This window comes from Clinocottus analis, unplaced genomic scaffold, assembly GCF_023055335.1.
Source record: "Clinocottus analis isolate CAN_PGR_092001 unplaced genomic scaffold, fCliAna1.0.p SCAF_12, whole genome shotgun sequence".
Lineage (NCBI taxonomy): Eukaryota > Metazoa > Chordata > Actinopteri > Perciformes > Cottidae > Clinocottus > Clinocottus analis.
The window spans coordinates 7,506,039-7,522,401 of NW_027175843.1; positions in this window are offsets into that span (position 1 = coordinate 7,506,039).

Below are 16,363 nucleotides of genomic sequence, written 5' to 3' on the forward strand. Positions count from 1 at the left end.
CCTATTGGAGTGCCCCTTTTAAAATTTCTCTGCAAAAATTCTAAACATACTTTATTTTTCTGATGTCACTCACATACAAACAATGAAGCATATTGCTTTGCAGCTTCATCAAAAGTAGAGCACATCAACTGTATTTCATAAATACGGCTCTAGGGCACCCATGGCCACTAAAGCTCAGACCAGGTGATCACATCATGACAGCTCAGGATGACAGCGTCCAGTTAAAAGCCACAAGATTGAAACTCCCAAAGAGCCTGCACCACAGAGATAGCGCCCTGACATCGAGCTGGGCCTGCAGGCAAAATATCATTCAGTTATACCAGCTGTCTGAACGCATAGGCCGGTAAGTATACGAGGGTTGTGGATCTCCCTGAAGGCACACGGAGCCTCTCAGCTTATCTGTACAGCAGTCATCCCTCCCTCAAGTCTTGTACTTCTAAATTCCTCCATTGGCCAAAGATGGGATTTTTTTTCCCCTTGGTCTGGTTTTAAAGAAAGATCCTCATCCAGGTGACATCTACATTAAATCCAGCCATTCCACAAAGTGCTATTAAAGTGCAGCCATCTCGGATCCGGTTCCTTCCAAAGTTAGATGAAAACACATTGCAGTTAATTCTTTCTGGAACCATCAGGTTCAGCTGCAGCACCTTCCTGTCCTGTTATTCTTAAGAGCTGAATAACCTTGGTGGTGTGTTTTAGGGATGCTGTAAAGAACCCGAGCCGCAGTTAATAGTAAGCTATCACTTTAATCCATTAGGACTGCCAGGGTTATTGGAATTGGGTCTGCAGATTTGATTTTATATGATCAACATTAAAGCCCCGTCACCCACCAGTGGCGTGTTTCCTAACACACTCATTTCTCACAATATTGCACCCACAGCTCGGCTGTGTCCATCCAACCAAAAAATGACCTAAATTGCTAAAAAGTATTTGCTTCCCTTTAGACTCACAGCCATATGTGTGTGTGTGTGTGTGTGTGTGTGTGTGTGTGTGTGTGTGTGTATGTGTGTGTGTGTGTATGTGTGTGTGTGTGTATATGTGTGTGTGTGTGTGCGCGCACGCGTGTGCTTATTATCACCACAGTGATAATAAGCCAAGCACAGGGAGTTATGCGTGAGATGCTAATGCCATGTGACTGTGCCAAGATCTTACAGGGCAGCATGAGCAGTAAAACGCTGGCTGAGAAGTTATGGTGCAGGTTTACGGCACAGCAGACATTACTCATTCCTCCCCTTCTCTTTGCCGTTCCCCAAATCTACATGCAGCGTTCACGTCACCTTTGCAGATAACGGGATGACGATTTTGATATTTTGTCAGTTAAGCTTTTAGAGGGAAATCATTTCAGATTGTTATATGTATGACCTTGAACCGATTACCATACTTAAATACACTTTGCCACTTTCATTTATACTTGTCACTTTCACACAATCATAATTCATTTTGTGCATTTTTTTTTTAAAGATTTACTTGAATTATTTTACTTGAATTATTTTAAGTTGAATGCTTATATTACATAGTACTAATTGTAAATAGTTAGTAGACGCAATTGTAAATATTCACGCCTGGTTACTGGTCCTAACAGAGGAGGACATAGTTACTTGTCCTGCCAGAGGGATACATAGTTACTTGTCCTGCTAGACGGGGACATGGTTCCTGGTCCTGACAGAGGGGGACATGGTTACTGGTCCTACCAGAGGAGGGCATAGTTACTGGTCCTGCCAGAGGGGGACATGGTTACTGGTCCTGCCAGAGGGGGACATAGTTACTTGTCCTAGCAGAAGAGGATATGGTTACTGGTCCTGCCAGAGGAGAAGATGGTTACTGGTCCAACAAGAGGGGGACATAGCCACTGGTCCTGCCAGAGAGGAGGCAATGGTTACTGGTCCTGACAGAGGAGGACATGGTCACTGGTCCTGACATGGTTACTGGTCCTACCAGAGGGGGACATGGTTACTGGTCCTACCAGAAGAGGACATAGTTACTGGTCCTGCCAGAGGGGGACATAGTTACTGGTCCTGCCACAGGGGGACATAGTTACTTGTCCTACCAGAAGAGGATACAGTTACTTCTCCTGCCAGAGGAGGAGATGGTTACTGGTCCAACAAGAGGAGGACATAGTTACTGGTCCTGCCAGAGGGGGACATGGTTCCTGATCCTGCCAGAGAGGAGGCCATGGTTAATGGTCCTGACAGAGAGGAGGCCATGGTTACTGGTCCTACAAGATGAGGACATGGTTACTGGTCCTGACATGGTTACTGGTCCTACCAGAGGGGGACATAGTTACTGGTCCTGCCAGAGAGGAGGCCATGGTTAATGGTCCCGACGGAGAGGAGGCCATGGTTACTGGTCCTACCACAGGAGGCCATGGTTACTGGTCCTGCCAGAGGAGGACATGGTTACTGGTCCTGCCAGAGGAGAACATGGTTACTAAAGAGGCCGTGGGAGTTAAAGATATCCTCAATGTCAGGCAGGTGTTGCCAATTTATACTAAGACAAGTGCTTTATCTGTGTGTCTGAGAGAGAGTGTGTCAGGGAATGGCGGTCTATAAGGTCTGGGTAAGTCTGCCTTGTCTGGGGGTGTTTGGGGTGTGTGTATGTGTGTTAGAGGTGCAAGTCTGGCCCGTATGGGGTCAGTGTCAGCCCAGTGTCACAGGCCTGTAGGGAGCCGAGGAAAGGTCAGACACACAGGGAGCCCTGCTGCTTCTGTCTGACTGACCTACACACACACACACACACACACACACACACACACACACACACACACACGACCAAGTGCTTGTATTATTCTTTGGACCTGCTTATGCCTACATTTCCTTTGCTATGAATTCCACAGTCTCCACCGTAGGCTTTGGCTCTAACCTCGTGATGATTAAGTAAATCAGCTCTGACAGCCAGTCTGTATCGTACACAGAAACGACACACGGGTTTACAGGTACATGCACACAATACATTCACACAGTAGAATCACTTTATCGATCCCAGTGCTGAAGCATCACTAGCTTTTGATTTGTCAATTAATAGATACGAAAACATTCTTACTCCCAACTAGACAAAAACAGACGCTTTAAAAGTGTCCCAAAGCTTCACATGATGACACTCAAGGTTCCCCTCTGAAGTAGTGTGTCATGTCACTTTCTGCTTATTAAATAGGCATCACATGGTCTTTTAAAAATAAACCTCAAACGCAGGTTTACTTAAGATTTCAGCTTGGAAATAATACTCCTCTATACTGACCAACAAACCTAGAAAGTGTGTTATCGGTTTATCTCTATATAATACGACCTGATACATGACATGGTCCAATTAAACTCTTAACCAATGTGACTAACGGTTACTTTATTATGCCCACAAAGTGTCAAGTTAAAATATTGATTAGATTTTAATATTGAAAAGTATTGAATTAATTCATGAAATCTAAACAAATGTAAATGACAATACAATACATAGGTCAAATATGTTGGTTTAGTAACAGTTATAAAGCCCTAGACCTAGTTTCAAGACCTGCAATTGTGTTTGACAACACCTGACTTCACAACAACATGGCAGCGCTTGAAAGTAGGCATAATGGCAGACTGTACAATTTCACCTCTGGCCTTCACTATGGCCATGGAAGTCATCATCAGGGCATCACAATAGGTGGTTGGTGGTGGGAGAACTAAGGAAGGGTTCCGTCTCCCACCTATACGAGCATACATGGATGACATGACTATACTGACCACCACTGTAGCGTGCACCAGGCGGCTACTTGCAAAACTGCAGGATAACATCAAGTGGGCCCGGATGAAAATCAAGCCAAGCAAATCTCGAAGCATCTCCATAGTCAAGAGACTGCTTAAAGTTTTGAGGTTCTGCATTGGAGATAGTCTTTTTTTTATGAAATCAACATTACTATTATTTATTAAGAAGATATTAATTAACGCCAAACACAATTTTTAAAGTGTGTAAAGGTTTTCACAGTATTGGGGGCTGGTGCTGCTGGGTCCATATGAGCTTCAGGGACCCCTTCAGTAAAGTCCTGGCTCAGAACAGACATGAAGGTAGTCTGAGCCCAGAGGCTTAAATGCCACCAAATGTGTTTTCACAAAACAAAATAAATGTAAAGCTTTCTTTGCTTAAAAGGCCGGGCTTCAAACGCGACAGCAAACTCAACCAGTTTGTTGTCACACAATTGACGAGCTGTGAGACCAGAACAGAACCTCCCCGATTCCCTGATGCAACCCATCGTAATTTCCTTCTCTTCCTTTCCAACTTTCCCAATGCAATTACAGAGCAACATGAGATCAATTCAGCTGTAGAATGGAGTTTATGTTTCCAGGGTCTCGGGCCCCTCAGTATCTGAAGATACACGTTCCAATATGTTCCTTTCTGCCTGAAGATAATTCAATCATCCTCACTTTCAGTTACTCTCAGGGCAAAAGAGTGGTCGCCGTCAGGTCCCCTCTGACGCCAGTAACTCAATTGAAATGTGATTGTGTTTTTTTTGCTGCGGCACAGACTGTGAACGGTGCGGACACACACACATATAAGCCAACTGACAAAGAGATTACAATTCTCTTTTTTTTCTATGAGTCTCTTGTCCCTTTAGATGGGTTCACCGTTGGGATCTGGATCTGAAGGCCACGCTACTAGCAGCTTCCTCTGAGGAATAACCAATGAGTTATGACCTTTTCCAGCACGGCCCACTGCTTCCTGTCTCATAACATTCACCCCTTATCTCTTTGTTTGTCTCACCCTGCAGGCCTCTAAGTGCAAATCAAGTATCATCAATATGTCAACCCTAAAACACAGAGTGCACCACCAAGAGCTGTTTCGCTAATGCTTAGCGTTAAATAGGGGGAGGCGGTTAGCTGCAGGCAGAACGGCAGAGAAAATTATATACATTTAGATGGAGGTTTGCCATTTGTTTTCACCAGCAGCTGCTCCCTGTGTGACAGGCTGCATTTAAGGCCAGAGATCTGGCCAAACAATAGAAAAATATATCTTAACTTAGCTACCATGTGAACCGGGACGAGTGAGGCTGGCGCAAAAAAGAGCCCAGCACCACAGAACCTGATGCGGTGGATCCCTTTCCTCTTTGGAGGAAGCCGTGGCCGATTCTGAGACAGCTTTTGGTCTTGGAAGCAAACCAGAGATCATCCACTTTGTTTGCAGAAGGGTCAGAGCTGCAGACATGCAGTGTAAAATGAAATCTAAACGGGGCTGTTTTAGTGCAAAGTGTTTTTCCAGCAAACCCTCCAGGCCATTGTTCAAACTGTCAATAGTTGAACCCAGAGTCCACATTTCTCCTCCTACTCTTTTCCTCTTTGCCTAACTTTGCTCACTTAGTTTGTGAGCATGTATGGGCGTAGTCATTTATCAGGCAGACAGACAGGAGGTTGAACACTGCAGGATGTGGGATCTGTGGAGGAGACTGGTGATGGATTAAGAGCCAGAGATCTGTCTCTGCGTCAAGGAGAGAACAAGTAAAGAATTAAGATGAGCAAGATAGCTTTACCACACTTAGCCCTCTGCCATGCCATTGTTTTTAATCCAGTCGGGGTAAAATAAATGTAAAGATGCTTGTGCTTGGTACGGTAGTGGCTTTCATGACGATTTGCTGATGTAAACCATGTTTATAGTGTATTTGCACGCTGTCTATAGATGTATGTACTTACTTCAAACTACAAAAAAAGGGACATTATTAACTTTCACCTTGAAAAGCAATTTTCTTAAGGGTTAGTATTCTAAGGCTGGGTTGCACCAACAAGGATTAACTATTATACTAGGTTTAAACCAGGTTTGTCTTTTAATCCAGTTGCACCAAACTTTAAACCTAGTTTAACCTTAGTTTACAATTAATCCTGGGTAAATCTAACCCTTTGGTAATCTTGATTTAATTCTCATTTAAATCAAGATTTAAATTAAATCTGTTGCACCAATTGTTTTAAACCTAGACTAAACCAGGATTAGCAGTCATATTTAAACCACCCCTGGAGACGGTTTATCTCCATTTTATTGACAACATGGCTGCATATCTTCGCTGGATGGAGTTAGAGGAAAGAGTTCCTTGCAGGAAAATTAGAGATAAGTTAAACCCAATTGAATTCTATGACAACGGTGAGTTTTCACAGCGTATAGATTCACAAAGGAGTCTGTGATGAACCTCAATGTGAAGGTTGGACCAGCAATCAACCATGGAAGTGAGAGGAACGTTACCGTGCCGACACTTCTCCAGCTCCCAGTAGCTTTGTGATTTTATGCTACAGGGTTAGTTTAGGAGAAAGATTGCATTTATTTAGGGTTATTTAGTTCCGTATTTGTTAAACGTACATTGTGAATTTGTTTACATTTCGTCGGAATCCATCATGGCAGACATTGAACATAAACTAATCCTGTTTTAACCTTTGTTTAAACTAGTCTAAATAATCCAGGGTTAAAATTAAGATGTGCAACACATGTCTGATTAAATATAAACCAGTTTAAACCTAGATTTGCTAACCCTAGTTTAAGTCTAAACCAGGATTAATTTAATCCTTGTTGGTGCAACCCAGCCTAAGTGTCCAACCATCAAACAGCATTCAGGACCTCCAACCACATGTCCTTCATTGGAACGAGAGGGACAGATTTTCTGAAACGAGACGTATGCAGGCTTCACATAGCAGTTGTCTGGTGGCAAAGTTTCCAGGATTGAAACTACTCTTTTTTTTCCTTTACTTTGATTTTGTAGCCGAGCGCAACACCATGAATGTCAGAGAGGAGAGATGGCCCAACAGCGTGTGACGTTATCATCATTTGAATAGCTCATCACATCCCGACTCTCGTTATCACTCTCTTTGTTCCACCTTCAAATGTGGCGGTTCAGAAACACTTTCCATTAGACGTGGTTGGACGACACTTACTAACTGGTTTGTTTCAAGCTCAAACCGGTCCTTAAGAATGTAAAGTATATCATATATCCTGGAGTTTAGTATCGAGGTCTAAAAATACAGGAAATACAATTGCATTGCAGAATCGGGATAGTTTTGCTTCTTATCCATAGTCAGTGTATTACCTATAGATGTTGGTCTGCATGCCCCTAGTTTAGAGAATCAGACTGAATACCAGCATGGGAGCAAACTACTGTAGAGGGGGGCAGCGGCAGTACTTATTTTAAACAACTACAAAATTCAGTTTAAGTGTCCACTGTATTGAGAATAATTTCTGATGGAAAATTGAAAGTAAAACTTATCTATTTTTTAACTATTTTGGTTTCTGGAGTCTTACAGCTTCCAAGAGCACAGCTTCAAGAGCACTTCCCCTTTAGGAAATATACACTTGATTTTATTAAGGTGGGCCTTTTTCTTCTTGGTGTCTAAGACCAGTTTAGCTGCTGCCTCCGTCCACAGCAGTGCATTGCTTTCCCCCATGCTGGTACTTTGTCTGCTTCTCCAAATTGGGGACGTCCGCCATCTACTGAAGATAATTCACTGACTAGATAAGTACTTCTCACAACCCCACTTCAAATAATCCAAACTATCCCATCAAAGGAATAGCTTTGGACAAATATGTATTCTGCAACGTGATGTACAAAATGCAGGCAATCAACTCGGTGGTGTAAAGACATCTCACTCTGGACCCAAGTCTTCAAGCAGCAGACAAACATCATGGTGGTATTGCCAAACAAACAAATAAAAGCAATACTTCTCCACACTTTGTAATGTATCAGCATTCACATCACAAAGTGACCTGCTTGCATCATGACTACCTACCTGTTTAATACAGTTAATTTCCTTGTTTCTTATTTTGTTCCGTTCTCCACAGTGACCCACATTCACAAAGGATTTAGCAGAATAGTTCTACACAGTGACCATACCAAGTGATATAAAAAGATCAAAAGGAACCCGCAATTCTTTCTTCCTTGCCTATTCCATGAAGTGAGGACGGTGGATCACATAATGTATGTGCAGAAGATTGGATTCCAGATGAAGAGTCATGCCTCTGCATTTACACCGCTGCCGTGCACCAAGTAACAGAAGCTAAAGCACATTTGTTGTTGATCACAGTTGGTGTGAGCTACATTGAATATTCTCTTTGATTGGATTCCTCTGCTTGCTGAATTGTCTTGCAATGCAGATGGAACCTGCGCTGACCTCTCTTTGCAGGTATTTCTCACCTGCCCCTGTACTGCAGATTCCAATCTCTATTCAATCGTGTCCCCGCTGTTTAAGAAGTACAGAGACAGGGAACAGTGTGGACTCCTCACTGCAGAGCCTGTCACATCCTAATGAGAGCCGCATCTCCCTACATCTCCCTCCTACATCTCCCTCAGTTTCACCCTGACACAAGGCTGACTCAAACGCATACATCGCATTGGGCGAGTCCACATGCATTTTATTCTGCTGGCGGGGCAATAAAGAGAAGGTGGGTCACCAACACATGCACACATATACCAAAGATTTATCTATTTTACTTTACTTTACACCATGGCTGCTGTTCATTGACCCGATTATGCACAAGTACCTGAATTACCTACGGACCTGACTTGATCTGTAATTCACACTGTCATGGTCCCTGCTGTGCTTCTCTCCCCCTCTGTTTTCCTGTTGCTTTCAGTTTGCCCTGTGTGGGTGTGTCTGTCTGGGCGTGGCCTTCCCCTCCTGCTGCCAATTTACAAACACACCTGCAACCCGTTTCCCTCATCAACCTCACAGTATATAGCATAAATATGCAGCGTGCTCAACGTGAGCATATTCAAATACTTAAGATGATTACCTCATGAAAGGTTTGAAAATATGGAAATTATTTGTAGAACATAGTAGCTAAATTTCTGAAAATGTAAAGGGGAAAAATGTGTTTTTTTTATGGACCTTGTGTCTTTATGTCTATCGTAATGGGGACACCAATAAACACCAATTATACATTGCTCCTCCATTGAGCGAGGACACTGCAGCCGCTAAACGGCCTAAAATGTAATCCTTTCACAGAAAAACTATTCTAGACACTAAGCTACGTTTTCTGTACCTTGACAACAGATCCTGACAACACGGCCACTCCTCTTCAACCTGAGAAGCATCATCAGACATAAGCTGAAAGTCAAATGTAGACATCCTGAGTAAAAGTCCTGTGTTTGACTCATCCAACCCCTCCCTGCAGCCCTTGAGAGGGATTCTCTTTATACAACATTAGTTGCTCTGGGCGTCTACTAATGGGCCTTGAGCGTCACCTTTTCTCCAAGTGACGCTCATTGAAATCTTAAAAAGTGACTTTCTTGTGTTAACTATCTTGCAGCTAGCTTACTATGTAGTGAATTTTGAATTTTCAAACGTTCACCCAAATAGCTAATACATTTAATTTAGCTAATTTCCGCTAATCAGCTTGTTACACAGCATGACTGTGCAGCTGATGCTCTGTGCCAGGATCAGTGAGCAACCAAAGGACATGGAGAGAGAGGGCAGAGTGAGACAATAGAGAGAACTTGAGTTTGGAGGTTGGAGGTTGGAAAGATTGTAATAAGTAAGTGGTTAGAAGTGGTCCTCGAAAGTGACAGAGTTACAGACTGTGAAACTGAACGAGAGCGCAGAGGTTCAACTGTGAGGACTCAGGAGAGTCAATCATGAAGCATAAGTAGACCCACTATAGAGAGAGAGAGAGCAAGAGACATAGAAGAGCAGCAGGAGAGAGGGGAAAGACACGGAAGGAAAGTTGTGCAATGAGAATAAAGATAATAGAGACTTCCTCGCTGGAGAGTCTTGTAGCTTTGCGACAGCCACGGTCCATTGAGCAGAGCGGCCATGTCTTCCCCCTAATGCGTCTTTGTTGGATCAACTAAAAAACAACAAACAGAATGCTTACTATTTACAGTTTGTTTGTCTGGCCAAACCCTTGAAAAAGTGGGAAACTGATTTGCTCTGTCACACATATTGCACCTGTCAAGTGTAACATGAGCTGAGTGCTTAATTACAAGGACACAAGCAGCAAAGCAGGCTGAACAACAACCTGTTATAGTTGCCTGTGTGGCAACAGACAGCTTGTGGATGTCGGCAGTGTTCATATGTGGCTCAGGAAAGCTTGCCAGGCGTAGGTCTCTCTGTGGCGATGTCTCAGCCCAGCAGGCTTACCACTGTACGGATACACTGCCAGACTTGCTATGTGAAGTTCCAAATTGAGTCCCTATGCTGCTTTATCTGCAAGAAAGCACTCAACGAGGATGAGAGTTTCTCAGGTGAAAATCAATGGGAAGTGACCTCCGTGTGCTCGTTTTATCGCAATACAGGCGAGCAAAAGGAGTTAACAAATCCACTTCTGGTGGTGTCTCTGAAAGCAACAGCCTTGAAACTGAACCTGGGGATTGTCTCCAGAGTCATGGTGGTCTGCTGATGTGTTATGTTAAAGCAGTGAAGCAGTGTAACGGACAGGCCAGGACCCGCAGGTGGATCACAGAAGATTTTATCAGGATTGCCAAATAAATTAGCTGAAGAAGGGACCCTGAATGTTTTCATTGAGCAGAGTACTTATAGCAGTGAATCTAATCTGAAAGCCAGCGTTTAGCTGATGAGAGGAAAGAAGTTCCACCTAAATGCATTAATTAAGTCTCTTTTATAAAGTATTTAACATGTGCTTATGTTCTCAGTAATACATACATGCATAAAATTACATTGTGATTCGTGAAACGGATATCTCTTCTAAATGGCTGGTTGACGTATTGAAGATCATGTAATGAGATGATGAAATGACAGGACAAAGGGTCAGGATCGTTCATTTACACACAGATTCACATTTCACATTGTAGTGTTGGGGCCGTGGTGGGGCTCAGCTGCAGAGCGAGGTGTGGGAAGTGGCTCTGGGAACGGTGCCGGGAAGAGGCCTAATTGGCCTCAGCTTGATCAAATTGTGTCTCTCCCTGATAAGCAGGAGGAGGAACGGAGGAGCAAGGAAGGTCAGAGCCACAGTCGTGAGACTGTGCGAGCTAGAGCCGGAGTCGCAAGCAGTTGGCGTTCAATAAACCATTGAGAACCTCCCATACAGTTGTGTGCTGGTTATTGTGCAAGGGGAAACGGGAGCACGTTACACACATATTTATAGATTAGGCCATTGTGAATGTCATGCCATTTTTGGCCACAATTCGCACGTTTAATTTCCACAGGACTCGAGAGACAGTGAAATAATTCTAAAAAACTTGCATTTTTCTGCCCGCATCCACACAGTATGGCTTATGGAGTGTAGGTCACCTGTGCCTCAGAGCCCAACATAGTCACTAAGCGCATACAACTGAAGAAAATATACTTGAACGGTGAAAATACGATTGGGGTTGTGTTGCCAGTAAGAAAGAGACTTCAGGTCACAGATTGAAATGTAGCCGTCACCAGCTGGTATCAACATGTTACTGTTGAACCAAAAATGTATTTACTCTTAATCAGTTACTGTTTTACTGTTTTATTCAGAATCATAATTTATGTTTATTGATAATCTATACTATTGTAAGGCCTGTGACTTCTCATTGAACTCTTTCTTGTTAAAACTTACAAGCAAAATCAACAATCTCCTGATAGTCATGAAAATGTATATCTCTGTTTTGCCGCCGCCGGACAGCTCCAGTCCCGCCTGTCATTACATCTTGCCCAGATACAAAAGATATGTTTTTCTGATGGCTATTCGTGTAGCTTTTTAAATTTTTGATGAGTGGCTCCTCACGTCAGACCTCCAGGGGATTCGGGGGAGATGTGCTTGATTCCACTGTGGTGAGGGCAGCGCGACCAGGTCATTTTTGCGCGCTGCCGCACATTCAATAGTTTTTTGTCAGCGTAAGAGATACGATGTGTGGCGGGAGGGCGTGACTTAAGACCGACATGAGTGACAGTCACGCTCAATGCGTGACACCTGAGAGCCCCGATACGTTAGTCTCTCTGCTCCTCCTAAGATTCTCCCACGGTTGTGTCTGTTTGAAAAGCTTCTTCTGTTGCTAACTTTGGGACTTTCTGGGATAAATAGGATGTCTATGCAGCGATTAGGTTTACGGATGCACGCCTTAGCACCATGTATCGTCTGGGAATTTGTAAAGGAACGAAAGCCTCTGCCCAAAATCTGAATTTTTTTCATGTGGCGTGAGTGCATGTGAAAACATGCAAAAGCATGTGTCACACGGCGAAACCGTAAGAGTTGGTAGCTCTGTTAGGGGGAGACATTAGCAGTAGATCTTGTTATAGTGTATAGAATCTGCTTTCAACTCAAAACCATTAAATAGCACATGAAAAAGAAATGTTGACTTTATCAATTATTTAATATACTGTGATTAAATATTTTGGCCAGAGAACCATCTGAAGAACACATTGTTTCTTGTCACTCCACAGCGACGCAGGATGAAAGATGAACTGTGATCTGCAGGACAGACTTCTTGAACAAGAGTCACAAGAAAGTGAAAGGTATATAACGAGACAGAGTTCTGTGACAATGAGAGATTAAACAGTCCACAGGAAGGAGCAATTACATTTTCAGACAATGTTGTGTGTGAGTTGTGCATTCCACTCCAAAAGCAATAAATCATACCCTCTGCTCAATATCATTTTCTGTCCTATCTAAAAAAAAAAAGCAGCAGATCTATTGTCTCCTTTGTGATGGAGAAAACAATCAGCGTACACACATAATCTGAGTGCCTAAATTTAAACCCAAGAATTCAAGTTGTAAAGACTTTTACACATTAACACTCAAAGGCCTTTTTTCTTCTATAGCTCATTTCTCATCTTTGTTATTTGAAATCCAATTTAAGGCACAGGTTTGTGATGTTGTGATGTTGTTGCCTCAAAGAGATGTCTTTGCTCAGGAGTTGATAACAAAGCCTTCATTGTGGTGCTCGATAAAGTCACAGCACTAGGAACATTATCCCACAGAGAAAGAAAAGTTGCCATGTTTCATATTTAGCACAATGGAGGCTGGTTATAGCTGAGTGCTATAACACAGGCAGTGGGTGGATACAGTCTGTAGGCAGCCAAAGACACAAGGTACTCTTTCATTTGTACTAAAACAACTCATTACTGAGGAGGTCAGCCACTGTTGCGCTTTGAAGATGTATATAGTGTTGAACTGAAAGAACAGGATCTGTTATTTAATGAGAGAAAAATGTGACAAGTCTAAAACAAAGCTACTATCTCTGTTTATTTCACACAAACACTCAAAAAGGATTCATATCTGTATTTGGATTCATGCCTGTTTGCTTTTTGGAGATTGTGCATATAATGAGAACAGATTAATGTTTTGTCATTGACACAATCTGTGGGAGTAGTGAGTGGTCATTTCATGGGCATTTTCCGTCTGACCTCAGCTCATTACTTCTTGCCTTAGTTTCCTAAATCACCAGGCTTCAAGCTTAGATCATAAACAACACACACAACATGTCATAAAGTCTGATTTCATGTTGTGACACATTAAAAGCAAAAGTGATCCAGAATGCAGTCATGTTACATGGGAACACTATTTTTTTAGAACACAGGGCTGGGATTAACATGACAAAGTTCTGAACATTTTAAACTACTGTATTTGTGCTTTTTTTTTTTTTTTACAAAATCAATGTTTTCTTGGACCAATCAAAAAAGTATTTTCAGAACATGAGATTCAATGATGAATCCTCCTGCACGTAGGAATGGAAACAATACTGGAAAGCTGCATGTTGACCTCATCTCAGCCGCTCTGCCCTCATCGTAAACTGAGAGGCTTGAAACCTTTGAGGGAATGTTGACCACATAGCCGGGAGCTCAGGTCAAAAAGACCCTCTGTGTCACGGATTTCTCCTTCAGCACACAAAACACACCACAGCAATACATCGCTCAACCGACTGCATTTTATTGTGTTGTGGTTTGAGGGATAGCCTGCTGTAAATATGTTGCTGAAGAATATTTTCTGAAAGTAATGTTTGCCGTGTTGCCAGTTCTTGCAATTGTGTGAATATGTACAGAGCCACCCGTGGCTTTGGCAGTATTGCCGGATGCAAAGGCAGCCATTCGTAAGGGCATACTGTGTACTATATCTTACTTATACCATTACACCTTAAATATCTCTTGCATCGAATATACTGTATCATGTCAAAAGTAATGTTTATCTCCTGTAATGTTGTAAAAAGTAAAAAGTCTCCTGTAAAAGTAATGTTTACTTCCTTTTTGTCGAGCTTTTGATCGAGCTGCACCACTTATCCAAACACACAGCAATCCATCCAAAAGTTATCACAATATTTTAACAAATAACTAAAAGGTCAAACTCCAGGAGGCATTAAAGGAGTCGTAAGTTATCTGACTAACATGGTTTTCTTTACAAAATGTTATGCCAATTATTCCTGTAGATTTTCATATAAATATTAGAATTCATAGTCTGACAATGTGTCCTCTAGGGACTTTGAATATCTCGTTTAAATATAATGGCAACCCTTCCATCCCACTCACTGCTGCAATGTTAACCTCACAAGGAAAATCCATCCAATACTTGCCAAGATCAAAGTGGTGGATTGATCGACATTGTCTTCCATAGCATTTCTAAAAATGCCAGCTGTATGTAATATGATATAAATGACAGTTGGCATTTAGCTCATAATAACAGCGCAACCTTACAGAGCAGCTGGCTGTCTGTGTCCGCCATGTTGACAATATGAATCCTCTTCAGCCAGTATAATGTTTTTCCCACATAAACTGACACCACTGAATTCAGATTGGACATTTGTTTGAATATTTTGAATTCTAAGATGCCATGGATGTACATGTAAGTGACGTATTTACAGAACGGTACATTTTTCCCAGGAGGCAATGTGTGTCTTGTATACTCACAGACAGTTGATGGATAAATGGAACAGACCAATAACGTAAAACATCTTGGGAATGATGCGTGGAAAGCCCTTGATTTTTAAAGAGGAAGAGCATTTGTGGTCTAAAATTTAATTTCCTTGAAACATCAAGGCAATTTGTCATAGATTTGTTTATACATGCTCCCTTTGGCCAGAACAGGCTTTACTGAGATTAACTGGACTTTATTTGCCATTCGACAGAGAAAAGTAATATCTTTTTTACATTGGAGCTTTTAAGCAATCCCACCCAAAGTTTTACAGTGTCAGACTCTGCAGCCATGTCTAATGGGCTTGGCACTCAGAATATACGCCTGCAACTTTTTTACACACGCTAGTCAAAGTGCTCTCAGCAAGATGAGCTTACATGACTAATATTTCATGTGCATGCAAAAGGAGAACATGCCTCTAGACGCTGGCAGCCATAATATGAGGTCTCACTGCCAAAAAGAAAAGACGTTTATGGAATTATAGAAAGAGTGAACTATCTGTACTACAATCTTAGCAGTAACTGATGATCCATTGTGAAAGGGAAAACATTTTCAAATCCCATTTTCACGTGTGATTATTTTGTCTGATTGATGTTCTGCTTCTCATCCTCCAACACGTGTCTCTGTTTTCATTCAGTCTCTCCGTATCTGAGCTGTGAGGTGATAATTATCGATCGCTGGTTGTAGTTGTTTGGGTTGTTATTGTGCAGTGATCAGGAATGGAGACAGCTGAGATTACATGGGGAATGGATGGGACCAGGAAAAAGGTCTGGTGTCTAGCTTTATTGTGTTGCTTCGCTCGCCTCTGTGCAATCTCAAGTCACCACAAAGGCAGCCCTTAAGGCTGGTCCCAATTTGCATTGGTTCAATAGTAACATCATGGCGGTGATACTTCCCATATGAGGGCTACGCTCCTATCGTAATCAGTTTCTTAAAGAACACTGACTTCAGTTTGCTTATTATTTACAGTATTTTGGTATCAAGTGTTTCTTTTTGACCCTAGTAATGTTCATAGTTATTAAAATCCATATGAAACAATAATTTACAATATAACCTTCCTCTTATGTTAGTCGGCACAGACCCGTTTTTTGGTTTTAAATGCATAAAAGAACCACATACGATGTGTTTATTGCATCAAGGCTTTTTGACTCTATTTTAACAAAATAAAAAAATGTACTACTAAATTATAAAATGTTCTGCTTGAAATGATGACCTTCGTGTAAGGTCGGTTTAGATCCAGTAATAAAAATAACATTTGCTTAATTGGTTGTTGTTTTTTTGACTTTGCAAATCTATATGTTGTGTTATGACTTCATTTTGTGTTTGTATTACAGTTTTATTGCTGGAAAAAAATACTTTTTAGCTTTTAACATATATATATATATATATATATATATATATATATATATATATATATATATATATATATATATATATATATACATGTAAATATACATGGGTCGAAATTGACCTGTAACGCCATGGAAGTTATAGTTTATAATATTAACATGAAAAAAAAATAAAACAAAAGTATGTAAGAGATGTGTTATACTAGCTCTTAGTAATTGTCAGGTATCACAACAACCTTTTTATTTAT